The 21,917-nt window shown below is 36.4% G+C and overlaps 1 protein-coding gene and 1 pseudogene across 3 annotated transcripts in view; both read right to left on the bottom strand.

Annotated features, from left to right (window-relative positions):
- The window catches only part of Exoc4 (exocyst complex component 4), a 691,471-nt gene that overhangs the window by 502,742 nt on the left and 166,812 nt on the right, over positions 1–21,917 (bottom strand). The gene's annotated exons all lie outside the window — the stretch shown is intronic.
- LOC105989586 lies at positions 9,106–9,683 on the bottom strand (annotated as a pseudogene).

The raw sequence follows: 21,917 nt of genomic DNA, 5'->3' as shown, positions 1-21,917 counted from the left end.
AACACAGAGGAAAAAAATTTAACTAGTTAATCTACAAAGGAATGAAAAAAGCAATGGTCAAACTAACATGTGAGGGAATAAAACACCAAAGGGCCAACAACAATAATCAAGAATGCAGAAGAATCATCCAAGATTCTAATGTAAATCTATGCAGTGTGTAACCATTAACATAATGATTTCAGAATTCTTTTTTCCAACTCATTAACAAATGAGATTTTAAAAAAAATGTTGCTGGGTGTTAAGAGATGAGCCAAGTGCAGCAGAATGTGGCGGTGAAAGAATCTGGAGTTAGCTGCTGAAATTTGGATCCAGTTTCTTCTATTCACTACCTTTATAACTAGCAGCTTACCTAGCAGAAATGTGTCTCCGTTTCTTCATCTACTGCGCAATGGTAACACCTTCCCAATCCATGGTTTTGCTTTCCACTATTTCAGTTATCTGAAGCCAACAGGGGACCCACTGGATTGTACATTCTAGAAATCACGCAATTCGGAATTTTTTAAACTGGTTATGAATTACTGTTAACCACTCATTTTTCACAGGTGCCTTTTATTGGACTGAGAAAGTCTCTTCTTTTTAGTCATCATCAATGAGGATTGAATACTTTTCTGAATGTAATATAATTATGTAAACTTGGACCTTGGGTACATTAGTATAGTAGATTACATTAACTGGTTTTAATCGAATTTCATTATGGTATATAACATAGTTGGTTTATTGATAGTATTTTATTCAACATATCCATTTTGGTAAGAGTATAGCATAGTTTCCTATGGTAAATTTAGTTATGTTATTAGAGCAATACTTACCTAACAGGATGTAAAGTAGTCTCTCAATTTCTATTTTGTGAATTTGCAAAGAATTAGTATTAGTTAATTTTAAGTATTTGATAGCTCATTTGAGTAGATTATGACTGTGTAGGGAAAAAATTCAATACTAAATTAATTTCTTCCAGGAAAATTCATTTTTTCTATTAAGTCAGCTTTGATATTTTTTCCTAAGAACTTGTCTGCTTTTCCAAAATTCCTAGTTAATTCGTATTATCTACAATATTGAATTATGTGGGGTCTTAAGTAAAATTTCCTCTATCACCTTGATTCTGGCACTTCTAATGACATCTCCTTTCTTTTCATTGTTCTGCCTAACTTAAGATATATTGCGTTTTTGTTCCTATTTATTTTTTAAAAGTATTTAAATTTTATTGTCAAGGTTATGTACAGAGGGGTTACAGTTACATATGTAAGGCAGTGAGTACATTTCTTGTTGAACCTTCACCCCCCTCCTCATTTTTCTTCCACTTTCCTTCCTCCCCACCCACCCCTCCCAAGTTGTACATATTATTTCAATATATTGTCTTGTGATTATGACTATTGCATTGGTTCCCCCTTTGTTCTTTGTCTTTAATCTTTTTCTTGTCCTTTAATCTTTTCCAATAATCAATTTTTGGTTCCATTAATTTTTCTCTATTGTTCTGGTTTGTATTTTGTTGGTTTCTACATTAACCTGTATTTTTTCCTGTTTTTCCTTGCTTTGAGTTTGAGTTTATACTGGTTGCTATCTCTTAGGGTAGAAAGAGATTGCTATTATGTCTTTTGTTCCTCCATGATGTATTTACGTCTTTTATTTCTAAATATTTTAGAGACTAACAATTTTCCTCCTGCTTTTTGTTTAATTCTGTCAGAAAATATACTTTATATAATCATCCATTTAAAATGTATTGAGGTTTAATTGGTAGTACAGTATATGATCTGTCATGGAAAATAGCCTGTGTGACTCTGAGGTCATTGGCATGACGCAGTATGCAATATATGTCAGTCTGGGTCAAAATGGTTGATATGTTGTTCATGTGTTCAATGTTTATCTAGTTGTTTTGCTCATTATTTTTTTGGGGGGTGGGGGTCCAGTCATGGGGCTTGAACTCTGGGCCTGGGCACTGTTCTTCAGCTCTTCAGCTCAAGGTTAGCACTCTACCACTTGAGCCACAGCGCCACTTCCAGCTCTTTTCTTTTTGCTTATGAGGTGCTGAGGAGTCGAACCCAGGGCCTCAGGCATGCAAGGCAAACGCTCTACCACTGAGCCACCTTCCCAGCCCCACTCATTATTTTTAAAATAGCATCAAATTCCCAACTATCATTATTGAATTTTCCACTTCTCCTTTCAGTCCTATCACTTTTCCCTACATGTATTTTAGATCCCATAACATTCTGGTCGCTTGTTATTTCTAATTTTTACTTATAGAAAGTAGAAGACAAGTAAAAAAGAACCTGCTGGAGGAAAATAAAAATGTACTCATAACTGCAACCTTGATCTGTTCTCTAGCTACTTCATCCAATCATTTGTTCAAGTTCATTCTACTTATTCACATCTCTTCCTCTTCTTTTCTCACCAATAGGACTAATCAGGGTGCAGGCTTTTGTTACAGGTTTGCACCATTAGCTTACTTCGGCTACTGGTGTTTAATTCTATAATTAATTAATTCACATATTTTTACTCTATATTAAGACCCCTAACTTAACTCACCCTATGTTAAAGATCCTGTCCTCAGAGTATTTGATCATTTCCTCAGTTCCAACGTCCTGTACTCTATCATTCTTCAACAATCTTTGTTCTTTGGAAATATCTCATCTTTGAGGTTTCTCAACTCTGCATTTTATTTGACTACATTGTTTATTCTCATTCAACAAATACGTGTCTTTTCCTTTTCAGTTTGTGCTAAAATACTGGGAAACCTGATTTGCATACAGGAAGCATTTGAACAACTGCTGTGAAACAGAAATCATCTTTAGAAGTACAAAATGAGAGATTAAAATAGAAACATATGGCCGGGCGCTGGTGGCTCTCGCCTGTAATCCTAGTTACTTAGGAGGCTGAGATCTGAGGATCACAGTTCAAAGCCAGCCCAGGCAGGAAAGACAGTGAGACTCTTATCTCCAATAAACCACCAGAACACCAGAAGTGGGCCATAGCTCAAGTGGTACAGTGCTAGCCTTGAGCTGAAGAGTTGAGGGATAGTGCTCAGGCCTAGAGTTCAAGCCCCATGGCTGACCAAAACAAAACAAAACAAAAAACATATGAAGTCTGGCCTTGAAATCAGCTCTGCTACTTCTCAGCAAGTGACCATGGTCACGCTACTCTCTTTGAAGCCTCACTGTCTTTAACTATGAAATAAGGATAATAACAGAGACTATTTCTTAGAACTGGTATGAAAGTTCAATGAAATACATCTAAAATGCTTAGCCTTTAACAGATTGTTCTAATCTTCAAAAGTGAGGCTCTTCCTTATTACATTCTAGGCACTAAATATGTTTGTTTCTCTATGACTTTGAACCTCAATCTTCAGATCAATAACTAAGAATATCTACATATGATCAGGGTTAAATTAGTTCCATAAATCACGTAGAATATTGCCTCACTGTAGAAGTATATTTAAATAAATAAATCCATATATGGAATTATCTCCAGAAAGTACTCATCATTCCATGTCTATTGTTCTACTTTTTTCTGCTCCATATAAAGGCCCATTCACTAAACCCAGGTCCTGTTAATATTCATTCTCTAGATTTGAATGACTTTGACTGCCACTTTGTCCACGCTAACAACTTTAATAGTCTATGCCTTAATACTTGTTCTTCCTCTCTTCCCCTTTTATTGTTTCTAACTTTCAGATGATACCCAAATCTCCCTCTTCTATCCTATTCACATCATCGCCACTACCTACACCAGAGCCTGGTTTGTCACATCCTTTTCACAATATACAACACAGAAGACTTTTAGGAAATGCTAAAGCATGGATCCAACATAGAAAGTTCTTCACTCTTTAGAGATAATGTTAAAGGAGAGCTTCCTTAGTTGTTGTTGCTAATGCTATTGTTAATAACTGCTGAGCTATACTTCTAGTCCCTGTATCAAAATCTGTAAATAGACTCCTCTGTCTTCTACAAATCACCCTACAAGCCCAATAAATTTTATACTATACAAGTCATGTCTGTTTCCTAAGTATTTTCATTCTATATTCATCCCTCGAAATCAGATGCTCATTATCTTCACATAGATGACAAGTCTCAAATAGTTTTCCTACCTTACACTTATGTCATTCTAGGCAGCAACTTGTTTCCTGATTTAGCTCAATGTCATCGTTACTCTGATCGAGTCTTGCATTGCTTTAACATAGTCCAATCAACACCTGTAATGTTAGTTTACAGTAGTTGTTTTACATTATTAACAACTGATTAAACTACATTATTTCCCATTTCCTAAATAACTCTCAAAAGTTCTCATCATGTCTGAATTTATCTCTTCTTTTTTTTTTCCTTCTCTGCTCGTACATTATCCATTCCAAGCATGGGGAACGATCAAGAAAATGACTAAGTAGTTTAATATGCCACTTTAGCTCCAGTCAGATGTTGCTAATCAGAGTTCACATGCATGGAGAAGCCATACCATGCATGAGGAAATAAGTAGGTGTTGTAGTTTTGAAGCTTTAACCTCTTCTACAGGTGTTATCTCTACCATCTTCTTTTGAAAGTTCTTTTGCCAGTAATCTTCTATGTTACTTGCTTTTGGTCTTATGATTACAATAATCTAATTCCTTTCATCCCCTTAAATGTGCAACATGGGGGAAGGAAGGGATAGTGGGAGATCAACAAAGAAGGAGTAACAATGTTTGACAAGAAATGTACTCATTACCTTACTCATATAACTGTAACTCCTCTGTACAGCATCTTTACAATAAAATAAAATTTAAAATAAAAAAATAAATGTGCAACATGCTAGTGTGTAGAGTAGATAAATTTTTACCAGTCATCTGACTTCTGGATTGAAGTTATGAGAAAATCAGGGAGAATATCTAAAAGGATCAGAACTTTTTTTTCTGATTTTCTCACCCTGAGTACAGTCGCTTTGGAATATGCCCGAAATTAATAATCACAGAGAGGAGAAGTAACATATATAAGGATTTTTAAATTTTTTTATTGATCTTGCTTTCAGTTCCATACATATGTATATACCTGTTCATAAATGCAATACATATGTGTAAGAAAATAAAGATAAATGAAAGTATTGTGTGAACAAGTCATGATTCTTACCTTCCAGAAGATTAACGAAGATCTGAACTGGAAACTCAACTCTGCTTTCTCATTGTAACTAAAACCTACACAGCAGCTTGGATCTCCCAACTCCTATATCTTGCAGTTACTTATCATCTCTGCTGTCTCTTAGCTCAGGCTGGGTGTTTTCATTGTAACTCTGTCAACATCTAACACAGAACCCAGTAGGTTACCTAAATTCAAAGTAAGATAGTCTAAAGGGTAGTAACTTATAGATGCTCCACACTCACAGATGAGCTCCCCAGAGTATAACTATAACACCCATGGAGAAACTTCAGACTTTTTGAGGTACATTAATTTACTCACATCACGGGGATACCATTTATTAAACTTCTGCTCCAATAAGATAAGTACAATCCTAATGACCTGAAAGAGTTAATGCATCTTGGAAATGACCCAAATTGCTCTCTGGAGACAGTATATTCAATTAAGTGACTAAAACCTAGCATTTTCAATTAGCAGTTTAGTTACTAAAGACACTTTTATATTGCATATATATAATATGTGAATATTGACACAAAAATTTACTTGTCATTCATTCAAACTAGAATCTTCAGAAATAACAAGTGCAGATTCAGATTCCATTAACATTTATTTTGTATCTACTAAGTGTCAGGAACCATACTGCATACATTTCCAATGGGATTTAAGAGGAACACTGTAAAGACATGGAAGTAATGGAGTTTCCAGGCAAACAATAGAAGGTACTAAGATATAGAGAGAAATAAAGTGGTTCCTTTCATTCAGGAGCCCACACAAATACTAAAATCTCTACTGAATTAATCGGCATCAGGTTCTATGAGATCTGGTTAAATTCAGTAAGGTATGTTTTGTTCTGAATAAAAGTCTTTTGTCCCTGGCTAGAAAGATAACCCTACATACCTAAATCCTAATCTTCCCTCAAACAGTTTGGCTTTTACCCTGTACACAAAATCTTGTATGATCAATCAAAAGTTATCCCCTAAAATTCTTATAATATTTCTAGTAACCATTCATCAGTGATGATCTAAGCTTGACAATCATAAATCTGGATATTGAACTCCTATATTTTTCTTACTCTTCCAATATGACATATGAAACACTCTGTCTAATGTTAAGCTATGCAGCTACCAATGCATATGAATCTGAGATAGTTTACTAAAACCCTTCATAACTAAAATAATCACTTAATGGCACCCATTTTTTAAATTTTATAAACACTTTCATCTACAAAATGTCTCTAACATAAAACTTCTATATCACACACACACACACACACATACATACACACACACACACACACACACACACACACACACACACACACTCTTGAGGCAAAATGTTAAAAGGATCAAAAGAAACTATCACAAGTTAGTGATATTAGTTAAGGATTTCAAACGAAATCCCACTGCATTGGTTTTATTTCTAGGAAAAAAATTCCTATCTACAAATGGTCTGTGGTTGATGTACACTATTTCTGCTGAAATGCTTTGCATTAATTCAAAACAAAGGATTAAACTATTTTTTACCTAGTGTACTTGAGGTTAGACTATAATTTAAAAGTTAATCAAATGAAATACACTGCTAGGTTAGATAAGTTTATCATAAATAAAGAAACCTAGGGGTAAAAAATAGAGAACTGATAACTTCATTCTTTAAGAATGGCTTTTGCACTAAAGTTTCTACCAAAGTATTTTCTCAAAATATTTGTTTCATTTTGACATCTAATTTAAAGGAAAATTATGTTGTTAAATTTTAATAGCACAGAAATATATATTGAAATATTCCTTAATAGTATAGCTATATGCAAGGAATTATTTGCTTCTGATACTTTGCTTCTTTAATTTTTCTCTTGTCATCTCTAAATGTTAATAAGCATTATATTGAACAGATTAAAAAAACCTTAAAAACACACTGTTTGCATCCATTAAAAAAGAGAACTCAATTTTATAAATGGGAGGGAGTACCTCGTGGACAGTATATGATCCAGTAAGATCTTTTCCACTGTGAATTATTTGTCCTTCATTTACCACACATCAGCATGCATCTCAATTTCTAAATGATATTACATGTGTCTGCTCCAAGAAATGTAAGTCCCTCATTCTCCGTAACCCAAGTGCTATGGTCAAATAGCTGAAATGCTTAAGAGTGTAAAAACAGGTATATGTCTACATATTTCTCTAATAATCACATCTTTTAAATTTCACTCTCAAAAAAACTACCATGCCCAGCACAGTCAGAATAAATCCAGTGAAGAAGGATGACTAATATGACTCCACATAACATGAGAGTAAATGTTTATAAACATGATTCGAGAATAAGGGGAAGAACAATCATGCTAACTCTCATAACTCAGAAAACTGCCAGAGGACTAGCTAATTATCCTTGGCATTACTCTACCATGCAGTATCAACCACATACCATAAAGCAAGTCATAGAGAAGAAAAAGACAGCATGCTATTTAAATGCCAGCCATGTTAACGCAGAAGCAATATAGTACAATCCATGTACCTCATGTTCTCTGCTAATTACTTAAGATATCCTGTTATACGCAAGTCAGCAACAGTAGCCAGACCCCAGTCTTCTTTAAATGCCAGCTCTTAATAACAAACTCAAAAAAGGTCTTAATTGCATTTACCAGAAGCTCATGAACTTTAAAAGTTGTTAAGCAGATTTCCATGTAAATGGAATGACGATTAAAGGTTAAGTACAGGTTCCTGAAATATCAGAAGTTAAAAATATATTCCCCTGCACATACATACACATGTGCACACATACGCATACGCACACACACACACACACACACACACACACACACACACACAAAACCAGCCTTGACAGGAATGAAACATCTTAATTAAACATGCAGAAGTATCATGCTTATTTTTATGTGAAGTTCCATTTCCAAATGTCAAAGTTAATCATGCACTTGACTAAAAAATGTGCAACATTCTCTGATGTCTTCACATTGTTTTCTGAGAAGACATCTGCAGGTCTCCAAATATCTTTCTGGTGGCCCCTCATACCTTGACCCCTTCCTGTGTTAAAAGAAAGCCTGAATGTCATAGAGGAATGCTTCTACAGAAAGAGCTTAATTGCTCTCCACCTGAGGAGTAATCTAAAGTCACACGTTTTCAATCAACTCTATTTCATATTTATGTGGCTCAGGAGAAACACGAGGCGACTCCTCCGTAAATACGCTGCACCTGTGTCCCTGGAGTGACATGTTGACAAATGAACATGACAACTCCTCAAACTCCAATAAGAATTTATGATTCCTAGAAAGAATATATTTGATCAATTATAGTGTCATCACAGTTGAAAGCAAAATGATGTCTTTGGAGTGCACTTCACAAAATTTGTGAGGGCTTGTGTTTTATGATAGGATAAATGGCAATCCTAAATCCCAAAGTCAGGTCCCTATTCCAGCTACAGTACACAATCTCAGATTCTCCAGTTAAGAGATGATAGATACAACAACCACTGAGTGCCATAATGAATAAAACGAATAGCTATGTGTGCTCTAAATGAAAAATTGCAGAACTTAAAAATCACAAAATATTTTGTAGTATACTATCTAACCAGGAAAAGAAATATTCTGCAAGCCAGGCAAAGATTATGGGGGGTGGGGGAAATCCCTTCTAAAAAATCCTACTGCTTGTATCTAATTATACTTTAAATTCTTCCTTACATTCTGAGGAGAATTTCAAGTTTATTCAATACAAAGTACATGTAGGACATTAATTTTAAAGCATGAGTTCTTAGAATAAATTTTGGAGCTATCACTATTAAGATTAGGTATATGAGATATATATTAGGATGAGATATAGTGACTATAGAATTAGATATAGGATAGCTACATACTGGGGTTAAATTTGGCCAGTTAACAAAGCATTGAGTTTTAAAGAAATCTATAATTGATAAAGTAGTACAAAATAATAGCTGTATAATTGAGGAATTAGAAATAAAATGGGGAAGAGAAGAATTCGAAGAATATTTTTTTTACAGATCAATAGGTTTTTTAGTTATCCTCCTCGTCTTCCTCTCCCTCTTCTTCCTCTTCCTCTTCACCTTTTTCTGAGCAACTTTAGCAGGATCTTTAGCACCATCAAATTTCCCTTTATATTTGTTATCAGCAACATCCTTTTCATACTTCTATTTCAGCTTTGCAGCCTTGGCGATACAGGGGTGTTTCTCATTGTCACTTAAGTTGTTCCACATCTCACCCAATTTCTTGGCCACATCACCATTAGACATGCCAGGGTTTGTAGACTTGATCTTGGGACGAAATTTTGAGCAGAAAAGGAAAGAGCCACAGAGTGGTCTTTTGGGGGTCATTGGGATTCTTTTTCTCTTTGCCTCTCTTAGCTGGTCCATAATCCTTCATCTCACAATCAAAGCGAACTTTATCTGCTTTTGCCATCTCACCAAATTTAGCTTTCTTCTTCCCAGACATTGTCTTCCATCTCTCTTGAGCATTTCTTGGAAAATTCAGCAAAATTGACAGGAACCTCCAAGTTTCTCTTTCCTTCAAGTCTGCACAAAGAAGGTATATGCAGACATCTTGCCCATTGGTTTATTTGGGACACGTTTACCCATGTTGACTGTACTGTTTGCTAGTCTGGACAGCACAGTTCACGACACACTCAGCACTCCCCAGCCTCACGCTAAGAGTAGAATTCTTAAGTGGTTAAAAATAAAATTTCATGGATAAATTGTGAGATCCCATCAGCAAAGTCTATATTTGCCTCTCAAGAATTATGATAAGCCAACTTTAAAGGAAAATGGAGTTCCCGCTTCCAAAGCACAGTGTTCAGAGTTTTACATTTGATTCAAACTAACAAGTAGGCTTTGATAAGTATCAAAGAAGATTATCCTGGTCTAAACTACTGGAACATTTAAGCATTCTGAGTTGCTACACTTGCTTCTTTCTGGAGTCCTTCAGGGGAACCACAGCAAATAGTAAGGCTGTTGATCAAGAATTATAAGGTTAATCTATAACGAAGAAGATCTCAGTATAAATGTTTCCTATTCTCTATTGTATTTCCAAAGAAGTTGGCATGAGTCTTATGTGTATATGTGTGTGTGTGAGTGTGGGTATGTGTGTGTGTGTATGTGTGTGTTCTCATGTATCCTGTTGGTGCATTCAATCAATACCCACTGAATAAGTGGTTTCTACATTGATGAACCCCACAAGACTGGGTTTAGTATCCTGTCCCAAAAACCAGGTCTATCCAAGAAAATAAATAATCAAGATATGGCTTCCATTAAAACAGAACACAAAATTCCTATGAATTGGTACTTTTAAAGTAACTTCTTTAACCCATAGGTACCACAGTATAGACTGCAGGTCCCCAATAAGACTTGCCTATCAGTGTTTCATAAAATCAAAGATCATTCTACCATCTATACCTTTATTCATAAAGCTCTATTAAGCCCTACTACATCAAATTCAGCCTCTTCTTAAGGCCCAACATTATAATATGCTTTTGTTCACTGGGAAAGCTTGTATTGAATACAAGGTACGGTTTTAAGTGCTGTTCATACCCATGAATAAGGAGCATTTAGTACTCTAGTGTTCTATTCCTTTGAACTGTATCATTTAGCTTCTCTATTGGCTTATGCAAATGACTACACAGAAAATACTAACCCTGAAAGTATAACAATCATCACAACCAAAGTACACACCTCAAAATACCACCAGATTCCAGCCACTAACTTCACTCTTGCCTCTGTTCTCTGTAGTCTATGGTTTATTTCTGTAATTCCTTTAATTTGTTTCAACAGTACTGCTAGACACTAATCTAAGTAATACAATCATCACCTATGTTAATAGACTCAATTCAGTTCCTCAAACCACTGTTTATGTCCTTCACGTTGGGCTCCATGATTCCTGATTCCAAACTGGCAGCCACAGCTGCCAGCAAACTTGAGAATGCACATCTACTATCAGCTTGAGGAGGACGAGGCACGCCGTTCAAGGGAGCATGTGGAGCTCCATTCAAACCTCAAACACTGATTCAAAAAGCTAGAATCTGGTTTACTGCCCAGGAGAATAGATCCATCTGATGTCTCCATCTTGAGCACATCTAACAACCATGTCACTATAAACTTTGATGGTGTGATTATGGAATACAAATGAGTTTATTAGTACTTGAGGCACATACTTTTACAATGTGAAGATAAAATCATTTCCTATTTTGTTGGCCATAGTGTACCTATTTGTTTCTCTGAACTCAAAAACCTTAACTCGAATACTTTCTTGACTTCTCTGGAATCTGGCAACTCATGAATACAGTGATTCTACAATTCAGTTATAATAAATTAGAGGACAAATTAGAATTGTCAATAATTTATAGGCTGGGAGTGACTTTCATTTCCTTTGCATTTACTTTCAAATGATAAAAAGATACTTATCTTTAAACAATAGCTTACATGAATAAAGGCAAAATGTGCCTTGACTGATTACAGAATGTAATATATCACCCAAAGATATACTAGTGAGCCCAAAGAAGGATATATCCTTTAGTTCTTATAATTGTTTTCAAAGGTTAAATTGAATCTACTATAGTCAATAATTCTAAAACTAATACATTATACATGTTTCTAATTTGGAAAAGTATGGATAAGGTAAGAGCTGCACTGCTATGTTGCAAGAATACTATTACTTTAATGTTTAAAATTTCACCAAGACTGTAGATAGATCATTCAATTTCAAGTCAGAATAGCAGTAATTTAAAGCCATAAACCACAAACTATACATACCATATACGTAGTTTTAAAGCTGAAGTCAGAATTTATCTATTTTAGACAAGCACAACCAATTGTTATAATAACCTAATGCAATATCCATTGCAACAGGTTAATTTCTATATCTACTACTGTAGCTTTTGAATTCAATTCTGCAACAACTTACAAAGAAGCCTAACAATAACAAAAATGTTCTGTGGGTAACAAATTTAGTAAATGTAATTCTGTTCTTTATGTTTGGCATCTACCTTATTTCTAGATGGTGGCATTTTTTGTCATAGGTGAATTGAAAATTTGTAGGAAAATAATATTGAAATAATAATCACATACTGCCATTTTAGAAATACCTTCTATTCTTAGCAGAAAAGAAAATTGGTCACAGGAGCTGGGAAGGTAGCTCAGTGGTAGAGCACTTGCCTTGCATGCATGAAGCCCTGGGCTCGATTCCTCAGCACCACATAAGCAAAAAGAAGAAAAAAGCCGGAAGTGGCACTGTGGCTCAAGTGGTAGAGCACTAGCCTTGAGCTGAAGAGCTGAGGGACAGTGCCCAGGCCCAAAGTTCAGGCCCCACGACCGGACCCAAAAAATAAAATAAAAAGAAGAAAACTGGTCACAATCATTAACCTAACAACAGACCAAAGCAAAGAAATTAATGTAGTGTTGCAGAAATAACCTAAAACAGGGCATAAAACAAAAAAAGTTATGCAAGTATGGAAGAAATTTTCTGGTAGAAGTACATGAAGAGGTCAGGGAAAGGTGGTTCTATTCAGAAGGATGAGATCTGAGGATCACAGTTCAAAGCTGGCCTGTGCAAGAAAGTTCCTAAGACACTTATCTTCAATTAAACATTAAAAACCTTTCAGTGGAAATGTAGCTCAACTGAAGAGTCACAGCCTTGAGGGGAAAGCTGAGGGAAAGCACTAGACCCTGAGTTCAAGCCCCAGTACTGGAACAAAAACATAAAAAGTACATTAAGAAAAATATTTCTTAATCTATTAGAAATTGATTTTTTAGAATGTTTGCAGTTATGTGCAAATAAGCACAAAAGTGAAATGATAGCCTATCTCATTTCCTTTAAGACTGAAAATATTAAAAGAGCCTAAATCATAGAATTTTGGACTTAATGATATATTGTTTTGAAATGTCAAGGCTATATAAAATGGTATTCATTTGATCTCAATCAGGAAGGAATCTAAACACATACACAATATCCTGACTTTTTTTTTTAATTGCCTGTACTGACTATAAAAGTTGCTCAATTCCCATGTCATAAAGAAGCACTTATAAAAGTCATTGTTTTCACATATTTAAAATATAGCATAATAACCTAACTATGAAAAAAATTATGTTATGAATAATATTGTTTAACAGAGAATACTATGATTGCCAAAACAACTAATTATCCAAGAAGTGATACTTGTGATATAACAAATATTCCCTACTACATGCTTAAAAAATTACTCTCCTTTTTTAGTAGTATTGAGAACTGAATGCTTGCTATTTAAGCACTACCACTAGAGCTACACATCCCTTATTATGATTTTAAATGTTATTTGTAAGGTCTTTTGTTCCACTTTATAACTGCGTGAGAATAACAAATGTTTTTATTGAGGTTTGGTTTTGAACTCAGGGCATGGGTGTGCTAGGCAGACACTCTAATACTTGAGCCACATCTCCAGGGCCCAGGGCCTATAGCCAGCCTCAAACCCAGTCCTCCAAAGAGCAAGAAATACAATTATGTGCCTCTGTTCTCAGCAAGATATCTGAAATAGTTAATAGAAATTTTCATTTTGTAAAAATTAAAACTATAACTGCTATTAAAGAAAATAAAAAGAAAATGTAGATATTTATTTTTATACCATAATATCAATACAAAGCAAATATAATACCCACTACCAAGTAAGCACCAGTGTTCTATAGTATTGTATCCAAGAATTTTCACCTTGGGAGTTTCTACTATCCAGTATTCCACATAGAATCTAGTCAACCAATGTTTTTTTTTTAAAAAAAAATCACGGAGCCCTGTTGTAACAAGTAAAAATGTATTTTGCTTTCAAATAAAATTATTTCTATTACCTGGCTGTATTATTTATAATTCATGGTGATTTTTATATTCTTACAGTCTAGTACAGATTTTTCCTGGTGATTTATGTTAGGCTCTTTGAAAGTCTTGTTCATATTTATGGTTTATTCGCCTCCTAGAAAAAGTAACAGCCTTTTCCATGTATATATGTCATGATAAACTTACAGATTGACAGAGGGTGGACACTGGCTGACTTTACATAATGGAAAAGAGATTGATGAACAACTGGTCATGCCATTATAAGCAACTTAACATGGAGAAAAAATACAAAATGAACCACAGAACTGAAAAACTATCCTCACGTGACAGAATTTGGAACAGACATATATTTCAAATGTCCGCATGTTGTTCATTTGCTCACAGTAAGCACAAAGGTTAGTAGTTCACATATGTAACATTTTGTTGGCCATTCTGTCATTATTACTAAGAACATGTTTCCACAGGGTACATTTGTTAGACTGTCAGTTACTGTCAACGATCCACAATGGTACACAATCAAAAGAGCATAGTTAAAATAATTGTTATAGAAGAAAGTTATTGTCTGAAATTGTTGGGCACTAGCAATTCTGGATATAAGAGATGGGTAGAACATTTAAGGTTGGGGGAGGATGAACAATGGCAGGGAGTATTGAGAATAAAAAGACTCAATCTTTCTAGATGCGCATAACATTGTTGTAACTTGGTCATCAGCTTTCTGCTAAGGCACATTTACTGCTTCTCCTAAGATACATTTACTCCTTAAGAATACCCACCTACAATTCTTAGATCCTATAGTACAAGTTTAGGCATCTTTTAGCATGTTGAAAAAAATCATGATAGATGTGTATATTGAACATTTTTCTTCTTCCTCAATCTTATACTTCTTCATGTCTCAAAAGCTCATATTGTAATCAGTTTTATTTCTCTACCCTCATCTCTGCTTTCATTTTTACTTTTTTCAGCCCTGGCTGCTTCTCTTAACTCTTTATCATGGGAAAACTGAATTTCTCAGCAAGGTATACTTCAAAATGATTTCAATCACACATTCTATGCTATATATTTTTTTATCCAAATTAAAAGTTTTCTTTTAAAAAAGAAAATGTCAGCTAGGCACTATAAACTTAGCTTTTCCGGGAAGTAAGATCTGAGAATCAAGGTTCAAAGGTGGCTTAAGCAGACAAATCCAAGAGACTCTGATGTCCAGGTAACCAGCAAGAAACTAGAAGCAGAGGCATAGCTCAAGTGGTAGAGCATCAGCTTTGAGTGAGAAAACAAAGCTGAAGTCTAAGACCAAGGGTACAGGCAGAGTAGGAGATAGAAGAAGGGGAGGAAGAAACAGGGGAAAAAAAGAGAGAGAAATGGGGAGAGGAGAGGAGGGAAGGGAAAGAAAAGGGGGAGGGGCATACAGATTCCCTGGAAATCATAGCTTCTCTCAGATAGCCTCCTGGGCCGCTGCTCTTAGAGTCTGGAGAGTTCTGAGTTTCTTCTTCCCACAGCCTCCACATCTTCAGGAAGCCTGCTTAGATATCCTCCAGGGAAAGTCTCTTCCTATAGGTACTCTACTCCATCAGCAAGGGATTCATCAAAGCTCAAGAAAGTTTGGAACGGAGAAAGATTTTTCTAAGCAGTGTTTACAAATTGGAAAAAGGGGTAAGGAAAAAGTTAGTTAAGGCTGGGAAAAGGGTAAGGAAAAAGTTAAGGCTGTCTTTGATATAATTCCTTTCCCCTTGCAGAACCCAGTGCCCCTTGTCTCTTGCAACTTTTAGGCCAGTGTTCTTCCAGAGACTCCCTTGGGTGTGTAGGGCCTGCACCTTATTCTTGTTCTGTTAATTTAACTCTCCAAGATGATTGTAATGTGTATCCAAGGCTGAGAACCACTAACATAATGGAAAAGCTCCAGCAGATAAATCAGTCTCGGGTTCTAAGACTGGCCCAACCATTTTTACTTTTACTGCCCAGTGTGAGTCACCCTGCTTTCCAAAGCCTTCCTTGACACCACTACAGAGAAAGGAGAACATCCTCATACCTCACAGGGGCTTCAGAACCTCAGCTGCGTGTTTACTGTAAAGCACTTACAAATGTACCAGCTGTCCTTTTTAAATCCAATATTTACACTGAGAAAGATTTCAGGGACTCTCCATAAATCTGAAGATCAGAAACCTATGACTGCATAGGCACACTTGAGTAGATTTTATAATGAGTTTACAAAAACTTCAATATATCAGTTTATAAGTTGATATCTTTGAGAAATGTTTTCTTTCCACCATCAACTACAACGTAGAAATTTATCAACAGTACACATATGATCCAGAAAGACTGGAGGGACAAATCATATCCATGCCATTAAAGTTCGGTTTAATGTTTCAAAAGTTGATCTATTGAAGGTAAGAATTTTAGGGCTATAGATGTTCCTCAATGGTAGAGTACTTGCCTGGCATGTGTAAACCCCTGGGTTCAATCCTTAGCACTGGGGGAGGGAAGGATTTTACATAGCTAATCCCTAAGCAAATGGGCATGACTTAAAAATGAGCTCTTGGCATGTGTGAAGATAAGGGTCCATCTGGTCCTGTGACTTAATATACAATTTATCTGATAAGACCTATCGATTTATTGGCCCAGATCTCTCCCCACATTGAGTATCTCATGTCTCCCAATTTAATACAGTCAAAATGTAAGCCCCAATTCTAATCTCCCTTCTCCCAACCTTAATGTGATTCTTTTGTCCTCTTCACTTGAGAACTCAACACACATGTCCTCTTCAAAGAGCTAAAACATGACATCTCCCCCAAACAAGCATACAATGATTTGTTCCCTTATAGTGTGGTGATTTTCCTATTTTTAAATTTTCTATAGGATGTGGATTATCTAGGTATGTGCAGATTTTACTGTCTCCATCTCTCCACTAGGATGTTAGTACCAACATGTAAAGCACTGGTAACAAAGTTAATCCTCAACAAATGTTGCCTCCAACTAATTTTGTGGCAGGATCAAAGTATATGGAAAAGTCGGTCAAAAAGCCTAAAGATTTTTCAGGCTGCTTTTGCTACCCTCTCTTTTCATACTTCCTCTTCTAGCCACCCTGGTCTCTTTTGCTGGGTCTTATCTGGGACTTCTCTCCTTTGCATTAAAAATTCCTTTAGTTCTCTCTCTGCTCTTTTCTAGCTCTTTCTCAGCTCTTTCCTTCTCTTCTCTTTCCCAGCTCCCTTCTCTTTCCTAGCTCTTTCTTTCCCACCTTTCCCAGACTCTCTCTTTTCTAGCTCTTTTCTCTCTCTTTCTCAGCTCTCTCTTCTCTTTTCTAGCTCTTTCTCAGCTCTTTCCCACTTCTTTCCCAGGTCTTTTGCCAGCTGCATGGAGTGCCAACCTTGCCTGGTCCCAGCAGGTCTACTGAATAAACCTACCCCCTACCTGAATACCACGTGCGTGCTGCTGTTCTTACTAGGCCACCTCTTTTTAAAAACCTAACACTAGGGGCTGGGAAGGTGGCTCAGTGGTAGAGTGCTTGCCTTGCATGCCTTAGGCCCTGGGTTTGATTCCTCAGAACCACATAAGCAAAAAGGAAAAAGCTGGAAGTGGCACTGTGGCTCAAGTGGTAGAGCGCTAGCCTTGAGCTGAAGAGCCCCACGACTGGACCCAAAAAAAAAAAAATTCCTTTAGTTCTGTAACAGCCTGGTTCTGTAATTTGGCTTCAAAAGACACACTAAGATAGAACATTTTGCCATCCAATGCCCATGAATGAGCACCTGCTGAATATACAGTATATGAGTGTATTACATGCTAGCCCATATTTTGGCTAGCATGTGAATGTACCCATCTTTCCTGAACCAAGAAAATCACTTCCTGAACTACATAGTTCTTGAAGTTTGTCGCCTGTTCTTGGATCTGGAGGAAGGCAAAACTACAGCAAGTCTACCTCAAGTTTTCCTTATCTAGTACCATCCTTGCACTTCAGGAACACTTCATATGGTGAGCTTTCTGGGGTACAAATAACATACCTCTCTTAACCACCACATTACCCTTTGAAAAAGCATTTTTCAGCTCAACTTCCCGGGAAAACCACCGAGTAAGAAGAATGGGTGGGGCCTTAGGAGCCTTAAGTACTATGAGTGGTCCTGACCCCTCACCAAATCTAGAAGATGTAGGAAACTTTGCCAAAAAGCACTCAGACTACCAGTGATAAACCAAGAAAGACAAGACAATGGGTCTGAATCTTTAGAGCAACAAAAACAACAGAATCAACCAGATTCTAAACCGAGTATCAGGGACTAGTACCTATAATCCTAGCTACTCAAAAAGCTGAAATTAGAGAATGGTGATTTAGCCCAGGCAAACAAATGAGCAAGGTTCTTATCTCCAATTAACTAGCAAAAATCCAGAACTGGAGGTATGGTTCAAGTAGTAGAGTACCAGCCATGAGCATAAAAGACAAGTAAAAGCACAAAGCCCAGAGTTCAAGCCGCAGGAGAAGCACACACACTAAGAAAAAAAATTTTTTTTTTTTTTGTCGGTTGTGGGGCTTGAACTCTGGGCCTGGGTGCTGTCCCTCAGCTCTTCAGCTCAAGGCGAGCGCTCTACCACTTGAACTACAGCGCCACTTCCGGTTTCCTGGTGGTTTATTGGAGATAGGAGTCTCATGGTCTCTCCTGCCCGGGCTGGCTTTGAACCACGATCCTCAGATCTCAGCCTCCTGAGTAGCTAGGATTACAGGCATGAGCCACCAGCGCCCGGCACTAAGAAAAATTTTTGAAAACTCTACCAGATTCTGTGTCTTTGTGCTTCACAAAGAAGTCACAGAGGAATTTTGGGATTTGAATTTCCACAAGAAGAATGAAGTGACGGTAGACACAGGGCAAGCTGACATCCTAGACAAATATATCACCTATGAGGAAGAGGAGAGGCCAAGGAAGCAGTGGCCTACAGAGAAATGCATAGTCTACCACTTCATAACCCCCAAGCCCTACAGACAGGCATTCTATATTTCAGATGACATTATTATTCTGCTCCTCTTTGTCGAGGGTGATTACCCTCTTCTTTCTCAGGTCAATCCTCAGTACAAGCTTCCCTTGAGACTTCCATCATCTCAAACGCATTTGAAACTAATTGATCTCTTTATTAATAATGGTACCACCATTCTTTTCAATAGACAAAACTCAATATTAGGTCACCTTTGACTTTTGTCCATTCTCTAATGCCCAAGAAATCTTCAAATGCCATCTTCTCATCAAAACCCATTTGTGTCTGCCTCCCCTATATTTCATATTTCACATTATTAATTATCCCTTCTCTCCTGAATCATTAATAAATCTCTTCTCTGGTAGACTCTTTGGTCTATGAAAAGAACTAAATACCATCACTCCAAAGCTCTTTTTTAATCCTTTCCCTACACTTTCAGTAGACTAAGAAATGGCTTCCTCATTTCTAGAACATTTCAGCCCAGTTTGATCCTTAACTACAACATGTCATCACTATTTGAATGTCAGAAAGCCCAGCAGAGGAGGCTATTTTAAGCAGAAAACCAAAACTTTATAACCTTAAATCCACAACAGTATTATAAGCCTCTGGAATATTTTATGAAATAAATTCTTTCTATATATCCTCTTTAATACCATCCCTTCCTTTCACTGTCCTTAGTCTATCCCTACTCAACCCACATTAGACCTTCAAGAGACTCTTTATATTGGCCTTGCATTTTATAAGCTCTAATCCAGATTAAAACTAATCCAAACAATCATTTTATAATATTATATCTAGGAGTTGTTTTTTAACAGACATTCAACAAATGCAAAGAAAAAACAAACCAAAAAATAATCACCAATGAATCCCTACTAATATGATAAGTGTTCTCTGTGAGCCAATCATTAGTGAGCTATAGATCTGAAAGACCTTGTAGTCCAAACTTCTTTCATTTCAAAAGTTTCTGAGTATTCACAAGAAGGGAATTTCAGAAACAATCAGTAGTGTGTTTATTGGTATAACTATACACACACACACTAAGACACACATATAATATATACTAAGACCTAAAACCTTGATAGTAAAAACTAGCCCCCTGTGCCATCAACCAGTCATATCCCTCAAAACATGATTGAAACCTTATCAGAAATGACAAATGCATCTTCAAGATGTCAGAAAAACCTTGCCATATAAACCATAAAATTAAAAATACTTAGGATTACTAGTCCCTTGTAACCCAACTGCATCTAGATTTTCTTTCATATGTGTCTTACCCACATGCCTTCTGTGGTAAATTCCTCCCCACAACTATACTTGCCTACATGTCTTTTTCCAGTATTGTTTCCTCAGATCTAACTCACTCATCTGCAAATACTACTCGAATGTTGAAGTATTTTCCAACAACATTTTCCAACTGTTCCTCTTTAACTCCCGTTTTAATCACATTCCATGTCATTTATTTGGCATTTACCACTAGCTATCAAAAAGTTACAACTTTTGAAATGGAAAATTTCAGCCAAAATCTCTAGAGTAGTACTTCTAGTCCCATCATGAACATTGATGACCAAATGTAGCATAAGAAGTTAATTCCAAGGTTAAAAGTGCTTAAAAAATAGAGAGAAGTGGATGGAAACAAAAGTGCAGTTAATTCTAGCACTTTCTCCTGGCTCCCTCAATATATCAGAGAAACAGACAACCCCAGTGAAAATATGAGGAAAAATAAGAAACCCCTTGTAGTTTCAGAAGTGTGTGCATGTGTGTGTACCTTTCTGAAAATTCAAAAGGTAGTTAACGTTACTCACTATTAGGCCTGATATCAGAATGGGGAGGGAGGGAGAAATGGGGGGGGGTAGGGAGGGAAGGGAGGCAAGGTGGAAGAGGAGGGAAGAAAAGGAAAGGAGAAGGGGGAAGGAAGGAGAGACTGAGGGAGAGAAAGAGGGAGAGAACAGTGTTGCCAATAATTGATTATTCAATTTGATCACTAAACTTATTTGTTAACTGTTTAAAAATATATTGAAAGGAATACAGATAACTAAAAGGAAAAGCAAACAGGAAGGCTGTAATTTGTAAGAACTATTGGGTTAACCTGAGTTTGGTTTCTTGGAGCTGACAGGACAGAGTAGCCGACAGAAGAGTAAATCAGTGAATTACAGTCACTGGTGATGATACTGTTAGCAATTTTTAGGCACTCCACAATTCAGAAGTGATTCAGGCCAGGGAAAACATAGGAAGAAGAATAGCCTGGGCTGAGACATTAATACTGTCCACCTGCATCTTAGCTTCTTTCCTCACTTACATAAATCCTAACTCAAGAGTGTCAGACTAGCAGTACAGCTTTCTTGGCTCCAGATAACGATATATCAGTAAGAAGGTGAGTTTATGTCATATTATTAGCCTCATCAACACAAACACACTTACATGCAAATAAATACACTATTCTTTCATGAATCGAATCGTCACATTACATTTTAACATCTCTGACACTGAGAAGGGTTTCTAAGTGATGTCCTCAATAGTAGACCTGATAAAACATGATAAATTTTCTTCTGAATTTGATGTTAAGCCATTGAAAATCATATACTACAACTGTGGTTCAAACACTAACTTGAAGAAATACAAGATGGGGCTGGGGTCTTGCTCAGTAGCACAGTACTTGGCTAACAAGTGCACCATCATGGGTTTGATATCCAGCACCATAAAAAGAAAGGACAAACAAACAAAACAAAACCACAGTTAAAAAAAAAGAAATACAAGATGATCTAACCTAATTATCATCATTTTGCAAGTGAAACACAGGGATAGAGGGAGTGGACAGAGAAACAGACAGATAGAAAGCATAAATAACCTAGAAATCAAATCTCCTGGTGCACAGTCCTTACCTCAGTAAAACAATAATGCACTGATTCATTATTGTTCATAAAAAAATAAATCAGAAAGGCAATGTAGTTCTAAGTGCTGCAAGATCTGGAGTCATATCCATTCTGTTCATACAGACAATAGTATTTCATAAACAAACCTATGAATGAATGTCCAAATGAAGAAAATCTGGCTTTTGTTTTAAAGCCAGGGTT

The sequence above is a fragment of the Dipodomys ordii genome, unplaced genomic scaffold, assembly GCF_000151885.1.
Source record: "Dipodomys ordii isolate 6190 unplaced genomic scaffold, Dord_2.0 Scaffold56, whole genome shotgun sequence".
NCBI classification, from domain to species: Eukaryota; Metazoa; Chordata; class Mammalia; order Rodentia; family Heteromyidae; genus Dipodomys; species Dipodomys ordii.
This window is presented reverse-complemented; position numbering and strand designations above follow the sequence as displayed.